General features: G+C 41.7%; 1 long non-coding RNA gene across 2 annotated transcripts in view; it reads right to left on the reverse strand.

The window, feature by feature from the left end:
- Positions 1-6,480: 6,480 nt before the first annotated feature.
- Positions 6,481-12,376, reverse strand: part of LOC123606006 — a 44,260-nt gene continuing 38,364 nt past the window's right edge. For both annotated transcript variants that reach the window (XR_006716043.1, XR_006716044.1), the window contains exons 2-4: positions 8,131-8,231; positions 7,455-7,582; positions 6,481-6,522 (exon numbers count right to left, since the gene is read on the reverse strand). This is a non-coding gene — a long non-coding RNA (uncharacterized LOC123606006). The remainder of the gene's footprint in view (positions 6,523-7,454; positions 7,583-8,130; positions 8,232-12,376) is intronic.

The following is a 12,376-nucleotide window of genomic DNA, read 5'->3' on the forward strand; positions in this document are numbered from 1 at the left end:
GCACTGTTGGTGGGAATGCAAATTGGTGCAGCCGCTCTGGAAAGCAGTGTGGAGGTTCCTCAGAAAATTAAAAATAGACCTACCCTATGACCCAGCAATAGCACTGCTAGGAATTTATCCAAGGGATACAGGAGTACTGATGCATAGGGGCACTTGTACCCCAATGTTCATAGCAGCACTCTCAACAATAGCCAAATTATGGAAAGAGCCTAAATGTCCATCAACTGATGAATGGATAAAGAAATTGTGGTTTATATACACAATGGAATACTACGTGGCAATGAGAAAAAATGAAATATGGCCTTTTGTAGCAACGTGGATGGAACTGGAGAGTGTGATGCTAAGTGAAATAAGCCGTACAGAGAAAGACAGATACCATATGGTTTCACTCTTATGTGGATCCTGAGAAACTTGGCAGGAACCCATGGGGGAGGGGGAGGAAAAAAGAAAAAAAAGAGGTTAGAGTGGGAGAGAGCCAAAGCTTAAGAGACTGTTAAAAACTGAGAACAAACTGAGGGTTGATGGGGGGTGGGAGGGAGGAGAGGGTGGGTGATGGGTATTGAGGAGGGCACCTTTTGGGATGAGCACTGGGTGTTGTATGGAAACCAATTTGACAATAAATTTCATATAATAAAAAAAATAAATAAATAAATAAATAAATAAAATGGATCTCAGACTCAATTTCAAACCACCGTAAGACAAAGAAAGAAGTTTTTTAGTCCCTTCCCCAGTGTATCTTTATGGGGACAAAAAGAAATCAGCATATAAAATCTTAATTTCACTTTGTAATCAAAGATGGATTGTAAAAAATCAAAAGTTAACAATGTTCTGCATGCAGGATCCTACACTTTAAAATTGTTTATTTTGGTGCCTTTTATTTTCTTACCTCAAAATAGGTATAGATTGCATGCAGTAAAAACATTGAAAAAAACATCATTCTCTTTAAGTTGAAAAGTTCTGGGTCAAATTAGGAAGAATAATATAAATAATAGGACACACACTGAGGCAAAAGAATGCTATTGTGTCCTTCTAGAAACCACAGAAGCCAAGAAGCCCTTCCGTGAGCAATTGGGAAAGTAAAGGACAAACTACATCTCACTCAGGCTCGCCCAGACCAAGGTGGGAGGAAATAGCATACTTAAGTAAAAAGCCTGCTAAATATTTAATGAATGAAGATTATAAAACTGTTTCTATCTTTATAGTTTTGATTGCTTCCTGCCTTTTGCTTTTCTCTCTTCCTTTCCTCCATAAAGCAAACACTCCCATGGCTGTAACTCTCCTGCTCCAAAGCGGCCAAGGCCCAGTTTGGCAACTGCCTGCCCTACCTTTCCTCAGCTCCTCAAGCCAACTTTTCTTACTAGCCAACTCCTCAATCCAGCTCTTCTAGCTGGTTTAAAAACATTCTCTCTGTGGTAATGGCATATTCTGGTCACTGAGGCTTGAAACCATTAATTGCCCTATGCCCACCTCCTCCTTGTCCCTAATGCCTGGTTCACACCATCTCTCCCACTGCTATCAGCCTATAACCAGAAGAGAACACAAACATTCGGTGCATGCCAGCTACAGCGAGCCTGGAGGCATTCCCATCCAGAGCCCCCAGTTCCCAGATTTATGACCATATGGAAGTTATTTAACCTCTCTGAGGCTCCTTTTCCTCATTAACAAAAGAAAGTTGGTAATAACCATTCTTACCTCAGTGAGTTGTTGTGAGGATTAAATTACATAACATACAGAGCACTAGACGAGTAGACAGTGGGTCTTTGCTACCTTTTCAATGTAGGGCCTTATTGGGGCGCCTGTGTGGGTCAGTTGGTTGAGCATCTGACTTAGGCGCAGGTCATGATCTCATGGTGAGTGGGTTCGAGCACTACTTCAGGCTCTGTGCTGACAGCTCAGAGCCCGGAGCCTACTTCAGATTCTGTGTCTCCCTCTCTCTCGGCCTGCCCCCCACTCATACTCACTCTCTCTCTCTCTCTCTCTCTCTCTCTGTCTCTCTCTCTCTCAAAAATAAATAAATGTTTAAAAAAATTAAATAAATGTAGGGCCTTATCATTACACACCTGTACCTCTGTATCATCCTCCTTGCTGAGATGACTCCTTAATCCTCCAATGCCACTGCACATATCCCAAAGATTAAGCCTAATCTCACTCCACTGCTCCCACGGTGTCAGTGGTCCTCAGCTAATGAAGAGGCTTGATTCACGTCCATCAGCAATACCCAAAATAAGTCCACAGTCTGCATTTTCAGCCCTCACACAGCCTTTGCCAACCCTGTGCTCCAGCCCCATCTATTCCCAGCTGAGTCCTCCTTAGCCACAGCCACATTCCCTCTTTTTGCTCCCATGCCTCCCGCCATGTGCCATTTCCTCCCCCTTCTTCCCAAATTCCTTATTTGACTCTGATATATTTCAAACAAATACAAAATATATAGCAGAAAATAATATAACAAATGTACCCTCCACCCAGTGCTATAAATTCTAGATATTTTGCCACACCTATGTCACATATCCTTAAAGAGATAAAACATTACAGATGTATCTGAAATATGTGCATGCCCCTCCCCTGATCCCCTAACCCCTCAAAAGCTCCCTATAGGCAACCAATGTCCTGGATCTGGGGTATTTGTGATTTCCTTGCACTTTTAAAATACTTGTACTCATCAAGAACAAGGAAAGTCTGAGATACTATCACAGCAAAGAGGAGCCTGAGGAGACATGACAACTAAATGCAGTATGATATCCTAGGTGGAACCTGAAGCAGAAAAAGGAAATTAGGGAATAACGAAGAAATCTCAATACACTATGGACTTTAGTTAATAATAATGCATCGATATTGATTCATTATTTGTAAAAAATTTACCATACTATGTAAGATAGGATATAGGTATATGGGAACTATCTGTACTGTTATCATTTTTTCTGTAAAGCTAAGTTTATTCTACCATTAAAAGACTATATTAAAAATATTACCTCCTTAGCCATTGAAAACATATAGCATTGTTCCAAATGTTCTTTAGGTTTTCCAATCTGTATAAATGATATTACATATGACTATAACTATATCATTATGCATTGTATTACCCAACTAGCTTTTTTAAGTATTTAGTCTCCAGTGCCCCACCCTGATTCCATTCTCTCTCCTTCTTCATGACTCTGTGCCCCAAATGGTGACTTCTAAGAGTTGCATCTTCAGACTTCCTTACCTCTTGCTACTGGTTGAATTTTTCCATTGGAAGGCAACAACATGAGACTGGAAAGTGTCAAAAGGGAAAATATGACATGGTAGGCAGAAAAATGACCCCCAAAGATATTCTGATCCTATGCATCTCAAATAAACCTAAACTTACGTCTTAAGAATTCTTACCAATACTTCTCAAACTCTTTTCAAAAAACTGAAGAGAAAGGAACACTTCCAAACTCAATTTAATGAGGCAAGCGTTATCCTGGTACTAAAGTCAGACAAGGACACTACAAGAAAAGAAAATTACAGGCCAATATCCCTGGTTAATATAGATGCAAAAATCCTCCATAAAATACTAACAAACTGAATTCAAGAGCACATGTTAAAAGGATCATACTCCATGATCAAGTGACATTTAGCCCTAGGATCCAAGGATGGTTTAACATATGCAAATCAGTAAATCATACTACATTAACAGAATGAAGGATAAAAAAATCATATGATCGTTTTAATAGAAGCGTAAATAGCATTTGACAAAATTCACTTTTCTTTTATAAAAGAAACCCTTAACAAATCAGGTATAGAAGGAACGTACCTCAACTTTTAAAAAGATCCTATGTAAAAAGCTGACGCTAATATTATACTTGATGGTAAGAAGTGAAGAGCCTTACCTTTAAAATCAGGAACAAGACAAGGATGCCCACTCTCCCTGCATCTATTTAGCATAGTACTTGAAGTCCTGGCCACAGAAATTAGGCACAACAAATAAACAAATAAAAGGCATCCAAACGGAAGGAAATAAGTAAAATTATCTCTCTTTGTCAATGATGTGATCTTATATATTAAAAAAAAAAAAAAAACACTAAAGACTCCACCTAAAAACTGTTAAAACTAATACATGAATTCAATAAAGTTGCATGACACAAAATTAACATACAAAACTCAATGTGTTTCTATCTAAACATTAACAATGAACTATCCAAAAGAGAAATGAAGAAAGCAGTTCCATTTATAATAGCATCGTAGACAATAAAATACTCAGCAATAAATTTAACCAAGGACGTAAAAGATCCGTACACTGAAAATTACAAGATGTTGATTAAAGAATCGAAGAAGACACAGAGGCGCCTGGGTGGTTCAATCAGTTGAAGGCCCGACTTCGGCTCCGATCTCGAGGATCATGGGTTTGAGCTCCGCAATGGGCTTTGCGCTAACAGCATGGAGCCTGCTTGGATTCTCTGTCTCCCTCTCTCTCTCTCTCTCTCTCTCTGTCCCTCCCCTGCTAATGCTCTCTCTCTCTCTTTTACAAATAAATCAACATTAAACATTTTTTAATTAAAAAAAAAAAGAATTGAAGAAGACAGAAATAAATGGAAAGATATCTGTATTCCAGATGAGAATAATTAATATTGGTAAAATGCCCATACTACCCAAAGTGATCTGCATTTTCAATGCAATCTCTATCAAAATTCCAATGCCATTTTTCAAAGAAATAGAAAAACAGTTCTAAAATCTAAAAACAGTCCTAAAACCACAAAAGATCCTGGATAGTCAAAACAGTCTTACCAAGCACAAAAAAAACAAGAAGCGTCACACTTCCTGGTTTCAAAGTGTATCACAAAGCTGTACTGATCAAAACAGTATGGGAATAACATAAAAACAAGCATGTATACCAGTAGAATAGAATATAGAGACCAGAAACGAAACTATCCATGTACAGTCAACCAATCTTTGGCAAAGGTGACAAAAACACACAATGTGGAAAGGATAATCTCTTCAATAAATAGCGTTGAGAAAACTGGATATCCAGAAGGGAAAAAAATGAAAGTGGATTCCTATCTTACACCACTCACAAAAAATAATACAAAATGGATTAAAGACTTAAATGTAAAACCCAAGCCCATAAAACTTCTAGAAACAAATACAGGGAAAAGGCTTGTTGTCGCTGGTCTTGGCAATGACTTTTTTTGGATAAGAAACCAAAAACACAGGCAACAAAAGCTAACATAAACAAGTAGTCCTACATCAAAGTCAAAACAAAACAAAACAACCCTCTGCACAGCAAAAGAAACTATCAATGAATTGAAAAGGCAACCTTTTCAGAATGAGAGAAATATTTCAGACCGTATGTCTGATAAAGGGTTAATATCCAAAACAGGAAATAGTCCAATTAAAAGTTAAGCAAAGGACCCAAACAGAAATTTTTTGAAAGAAGACATACAAATGGCCAGTGAAAAGGTGTTCAACATCACTAACCATCAGGAAATACAAATCAAAACCACAAGGAGCTATCACCTCATACCTGTTAGAATTGTTATTATCAAAAAGACAAAGGATAATAAATGTTGTCAAGGATGTGCACTGTTAGTGGGAATGTGAGTGGGTACAGCTATCATGGAAAACAGTATGGCAGTTTCTCCAAAAATTAAAAATAGAACAATTATGTGATCCAGCCATCTCACTCCTGGTAATGTATCCAAAGGAAATGAAATTGCTATTTCTAAGAGATATCTGCATTCCTGTGTTCACTGCAGCATTATTCACAGTAGCCAAAATATAGAAGCAACCTCAATACCCTCAGACCCATGAATGGATACACATAATGAAACATTATTCAGTCATAAAACTACAAGAAGGGCATCATGCTAAGTGAAATAAGCCAGAGAAAGACAAATACTGTATGATATCACTTGTATGTAGAATTTTTTTTATAAAGTCAAACTCATGGAAACAGAGAATAAAATAGTGGTTTCCAGGAACTACGAGGTGGGGGAAATGGGAAGATATAGGTCAAAAGGTACAAACTTTTAGCTGTTAGACGAGTAAGTCCTGAGGATCTAATGTGCAGCATGGTGACTATAACTAACAACACAGGCAGTATTGTATTCTTGAAAGTTGCTGACAGTAGATCCCAAGTGTTCTCATAACCCTTCCCCCAACATATAGTTAACTATGTGAGGTGACAGATGTATTTACTCTCTTGATCTTGGTAATCATTCCACAATGTATATGTCTGCCAAATCATTGGGTTTGTATGCTGTAAATATATACAATTATATTTGTCAATTATTCATCAATAAACTTGGAAAAGAAAGAAAAATGCCAAAGCCTGAACTCACTATTCTCTCCATTCTCCCAGCCCTCCAGGGCTATGAAATTCCTCCCTTCTCACCTGGATGGCTCAGTCGGTTAAGTGTCTGATTTCAGCTCAGGTCATGATCTCACAGTTCGTGGGTTCAGGCCCAGCGTTGAGTTCTGTGCTGACAGCTCAGAGACTGGAGCCTGCTTCAGATTCTATATCTCCCTCTCTCTCTGCCCCTCCCCTGCTCATGCTCATGTGTTCTCTGTCTCAAAAATAAATAAATGTTTAAAAAAATTTTTTTAAAAAGAAAGAAATCCCTCCTTCTCCAAGGCTGTCTTGCTATTGTCCAGTATTTAGGCCCTCATTTGTGCTCTTTTATCTGGAAGGTCCTCCTTTTAACCTGCTGAAATTTCCCTTTTCCTAAGATCTTTGCAAATGTTGCCTGTTAAAAAAGAAGAAATCCCTTCCTCTTCCCTTCCTACATTGACCTCCTGCTGTGGAGCCATCACCATCATGCCAGCATATCTTCTCTCCATCCCTGTAATTTAGGATTCATTCCATGGCACTCAGATTATTGATCCCAGCATCATGCCAAATGTAGATGTCCATAACTCCTTGTTAGTTTATGGAGGATAGAGACTATGTCTTCATGATTACTCAAACCAACTCCTACTCCAGTCTATTTCTTCCTTCAATGATTCATTGGTTTCCCATTCTCTAAGAATACAGTCAAATTCTCAACATACCCTAAAGCCTGTCTCCTCCCTGGTGTCATCCTGGGCCACACTGTCCCCTCCCTGTCCCACGCCAGCCTTGTCTCTCTTGTCTTAGGACTGTTATCAGGCTGCTCATTCATTCCCTACTGTCCTGCTTGCTGCTTCACTAGAACAGCTCATATCCATCCCTCAGGTCTCAGTCTAAACTTCACTGCATTCACTTGTTCCTTCCACAGTATTCACTAGGTGCCTACTCTGTGCCAGGAATTCTCCTAGGCCCTGGAGATAGGGTAGGGAACAAAGCACACTGAAATCCCTGCCCTCATGTGTCCCACATGCTTCCCCCAGGAAGTCTTTCTTGGTTCCCCCCCAACATATGCACACAAGGTCTGTTTCGCCCTACTGTGTGCGGTCACAGCACCCTGTCACAGCACTATGACTTCTCTATACCATGTATCCCTATTAAGCACACTTACCCAAGATCTATCTTCCTTAGTAAGCCGAAAGATTCTTGAAGGCTGGGTCACTGTGTCCTCTCTTTGTATCACCAATACGAAGCACCTTGTTAGGCACATAGTGGGTCCTCAGTAAATTTCTTGGATGGCTGCATAAAGAAATGAAATGAAGCTTTGCTACACAAAAGAGGCAACATTAGTCCAGATTGCAGAGTGGGGAGGCCGTTAGCCCCTTCCCACCACATAATGAGGTAACATAAGGAGACTGGGCCAGGACTAGAACGTGGGACACATGACTCCCATTCCAGGGCACTTTTCATTTTAATAAAATTGTAATGGAGAAGACAATGTGGGGGAAGGGACTTAGGGCAAATGTGAAAGAGGAAAAACTTACTAAGAGAAGAACAGGCGAAACCGTTAAAACAATTTTTGTGAAACCAATGTAAAAGAACAGGAAAGGTAAGATGTGCCAACAAATAGACAGCTGGTGTGGGAAACTCCAAGAGGAGACAGCCAGCAGCAGCACTGTGCATGTGTCTATCTGGGCCCCTTTCCCGCGACTTGGTAGGAACATTTTCTTCTCTTTGCTTTTTTTTTCTTGGTGATAGTTAGGCAGCCGTCACCCTTGATCACTCTTCCCAAGTGTTGGATGGCCTCCACTTGCCCCTCCATGTCCTCAATCTCTACCTTTCCTTACCTTGATTTATACTTGCAAGCCTGACCTCCATGGACTGCCTCGTAGACTCCCTGGACCACTGGCTTCTAAGTGCTCAGTCAATGGGAGGCTCCAGCAGGAAACTGCAAAGCAGGGAGAGAGAGGAATTAGGGTATTTTTTACCCAGCTTCCCCAATACCAAGACACAAGCTGGGAGTGGCTGCCTTCCTCTGCATGAGACCACAACTCCTACAGCTACCAGTCTCACTACATTTCATTAACATTACCTGTCTTTCACGTCAGATGGTAATGGCCTCCCACTTTTGCTAGCCCTCAGGAACTTTCTGGTTTCCCTTATTGTTCTCTGCACCCTCATAATTAGTTTTTCATTAAACTCCTGTGTCAGTTGAGACTGCCAAGAACTTAACTAACATTTTTGGTTTAAAGAATCCCCCACCTTCACCTCTTAGGAGGCAGAGACAGCTTTCTTTACAGAAGCCCAGTCAATGCTCACCTTCCTAGCTTCCCTTGCCACTAGGGGAGAGGCATCCTACCCTGAGCTCCACCAACTGGGGGCACCCATGTGAGAGTTTGAATCTGAAAGTGGGAAGCAGGAGGATTAATCCATTACGGGGAGGGTGCCCGAAGGCACAGCTAGATCCTAGATGCACAGGCTCAACGCCTCGTTTTGCAATCCTTGCAAAGATTCTGAGACCCCTCTGCTTAACCAAGCCAGCGTTGGATTCTATTGGTGGCACGTGAAAACCATGCGTGATACCGCCCTCTCCTGGACCCATTAACGTTTGAAGCCTGCCTGATTCTCTTGACTTCTTTTCCTATCTTTGAACCACAGGTTAAGTTTGATTTTAATGCTTCCCATTCTGCACTGAGGAAAAAAAAAAATGCATTCTCTGCTTCTAGTCATTAAAGTTGATCTAACTTGACTTGTAAAAATCATCCTTATAAAAGCTGATCACATGGAAATCAGGAAAATAGAGTTAGTTAGTACACGGTCTACAGGAGGGCCCAGACCCGAATGTCCTCCTCTTCCTCGCTTCAACCCTGGCCTGATTCTGTTTGTTAGTGGCTGCAGGAGAAACTGGTCCTGACTTCTTGTGCTAGCATTGTATAGACATTAATCATGAATAGCCACATATTTCTGACCCTGGGCTCTGCTCCTTTCAAAGGACTCAATTAAGAACAAGAAGAAAACTTATGTCTAATAAAAACGAAACAAACGAAACCAACTAAAAAATGAACAAAAAAAAAAAAAAAAAGAAAGAAAGAAAAAGAAAAAGGAGAAAACTCCTTTTAAAGTAATGTGTCACCTATATTATACACTATGGGTTTCTGCTGTGTACAAGAGAACACATGTGGTCATGTGCCCATCAGTGTTTCAGCCCAAAGGACTGAAAAAGGTGCCCCAATTTCTCTTTGTTCACACGAACTGCTCAGAGACCGAATAGGGGGAATTTCATTTGTACCCAGAGATCCCTTACTGGGGATCCCAAGCCAGTCATGCCATCTCACATAGGGATCTCAATAATAATGAGTGTAATTTATCTATATCTAAAAAGTAGACCATATGATACATACTCACAGGAGTGGTATTCATGAACTCTTCTAATCATTATGCTATTTTTTTTTTATGTCTTTGCTCTCACAACCCATCCACACCTAATATCCCAACTAGCAGGGGGCTTAAAATTCATCTGATTAAATTCCTTCATTTTATAGATAAGGAAACTGGAATCCAGAAGGGTTAAGTGTCTCTCAGGTTGGACAGTTGCTAAGAGCCATAGCCAGATGCAAGCCTGATTCTTTCTGGCTTCCAAAGCAGTGTAATTTCAAACCTCAGGAATCCAACTTCCCAACTAACAGGAACAAAGTAGCTTCAGGTCTTTATTTAATAGAAGGTCTTTCCATAACACAAAGATTCATTAAATTTTTCTACAGAACTTATTATCTATGGGGGAAATTTAGGAATGACGTGTTATTCACATTTTGAATATGAGAAATCTGAAGAATTAAAAAACGCTTGAAAACGCCTTTTTCTATAGTAGCAAATTGAAGCCTAGAACCTTGTCCAGGGAGCTGATCTTGTAAAGTGAACCATCTTTTGGCAGTGCACGCGGCTGAAAGTTCGTCTAACGTGGTGACTCACAAAGAAATCCAAGCACTAGTAGCAGATTCTGTTGTGTCCCTCTCTTTAAGGCCACATGACTGAAGTGGTGACGTTGGCATCCCAGGCTCTGTACAGGGCTTAAGAAGGGGGAAAGGGGCAATGCTGGGGCCTGGGCTCCAGAATATGGCTGTTCTGATTCATCCTGCTCCATGACTCATCTGTGTGATCTTCAGGTAACTTCTCTCCTGCGTTTCCTCATTTGCAAAATGGGGAGACAAGTGTGAGAGATTAATGCATCTAGGATCCCACACGCATTAAGTGTTCCAAAAAGTTAGCAATTATCATTACCAACAAAAGGATCTAAAAGAGATCTAAGAACTCACAAAGAGGTTGTCTTTGGGATTACCTATTCCTACGTTTGGTGGGCAGGACGTTTAAAGAGTGTTCTCGGAACAGCCACTAGAGGGAGCTGTCTGGTCAGACTGGAAAGGCAGAGGCAGCCGCCACACACAGCCCTGCACCTGCATCCTCCCTTGGCTTTGGCAAAATACAGGACCTCAGAGAAAACCCGAAACCGAAGGCCGAGGCCCACGGGATTTACAGATGGGATGTGCACCTTGAGCTCAGGGTTCTGTGCGAAGGGTTTTGGAATCGGTCACTGAACTGTCTCTGCTTCTCAGGTTCCTGAAGCTATAGTACTTCACCGTGGTCAGGACTCATTCATGAAGACTGGTCCTGAAAATACACTGATATACTTTGTAACAGGAATGAAGCAGGTGGTGCATGCATGTGGACTCTCTCAGAGACGGGGAGAAAAAGAGAAGGGGGGTAAGAGTTGAATCAGGGTTACCACTTCATAAATGCACCACCATTCTGCATTCCCCAGCAGCAAAGAAAAGGAGGGAGCTGCTGGGAGGCACAAACCCATGGGAACTTCACCCATTGTGTGTTTTGGAAGACAAATCTGGAAGCTCAGGACCAGGGCCTGGGCAGGGAGAGCAACACTCATCTCCAAATGGCACAGCAGCTCAGAAAGGCGCTGTCTGCAGCCTGTTTAGGTTTCATTCAGGCAAAATGTGTAAGTTCTCCCTCGGGTGAGGGAAGAGAGGCGCCCAGGCTGAGCCTCCGAGGGTGATGACCCTCTCTGGTCCCACACTCTCTGCCCCACTCTGCTGCTACTCACCCCCAAGCCCTTCTTGGGCACAGCCTCTAGTATAACAATCCCTCCCCTCTCCTTCCGCAATCCAAAATGTTGGGAAACAGTCTTTCCTCCGCTGGATTTCAGGACGTCATTAGCATTTTCAGAAGCATCTATGTGTTAATGCAGCTGTAATTTTTGACTTCAAGGTTCTCTCTATCCTGTCCTTCCTTTACTTCCAACTTTTAGGTTCTTAAAGTGATTTCAAGCCTGACCCCAAGCCCAGAACAGTGGTTGCCACCGGACTGAAGGTTTTTACTGAACAAGTGTCTTGCTCTTTGCTTCTGTGGATTTCCAAGGGCATAAACATAAGGGAAGTTTCTTAATTGAAGACTATCCCCCTGACTCGCTCACCAGCACATCCTGTCACTACACTCCTGTCCTTGGCTGGTTTAATCCTGGCAGTGGAACTCCTACGTGTGGGGTGGAAGGATTCTGGTGGGATTCTGTCGTTCTCTGGAGTGGCTGAACCACTCTGTTGGCCTCCCATCCAAACTCATTGACTTTTGGTTGCAAATGCTGTCTGAGCAGCCACTGGCCTTCTCAGCTTGGCATCCAGTCCTCCGGGCTCTGCCCACGGGAAGTCCATCTGGCTTTGCTTGGGTTGTGCCCTTGCTGTGTGTGTTCCATTTCCCTTCCCTTATCGTCCCCCTGACCTCTGACACTGGGTGTTCCCCGCTCTTCTTGCTGGACCTCTCTAAGAAAAATCTCTTTTTTAAAGTACCATTGACTCCTTAGCAAGAATTCGTGCCAAGTTGCTAGTGTCCCTGATTAGGGTGCCCTCTCCCCAGTCATACAGCCCCCTCCTCACATCCCCTTGTGGAGATTTGTAGTAAAAATGTGGAACTGTGTGCAGGTAGATATGCGTATGACAGGCAACAATCATCTTTCCCTCAGAAGTCCTGATGATCTCTCCCTGATGTTTTAAAAATCTTCAAATATACCGTTGCTTCTGGAGGGGTGGG

The sequence above is a fragment of the Leopardus geoffroyi genome, chromosome A1, assembly GCF_018350155.1.
Source record: "Leopardus geoffroyi isolate Oge1 chromosome A1, O.geoffroyi_Oge1_pat1.0, whole genome shotgun sequence".
Lineage (NCBI taxonomy): Eukaryota > Metazoa > Chordata > Mammalia > Carnivora > Felidae > Leopardus > Leopardus geoffroyi.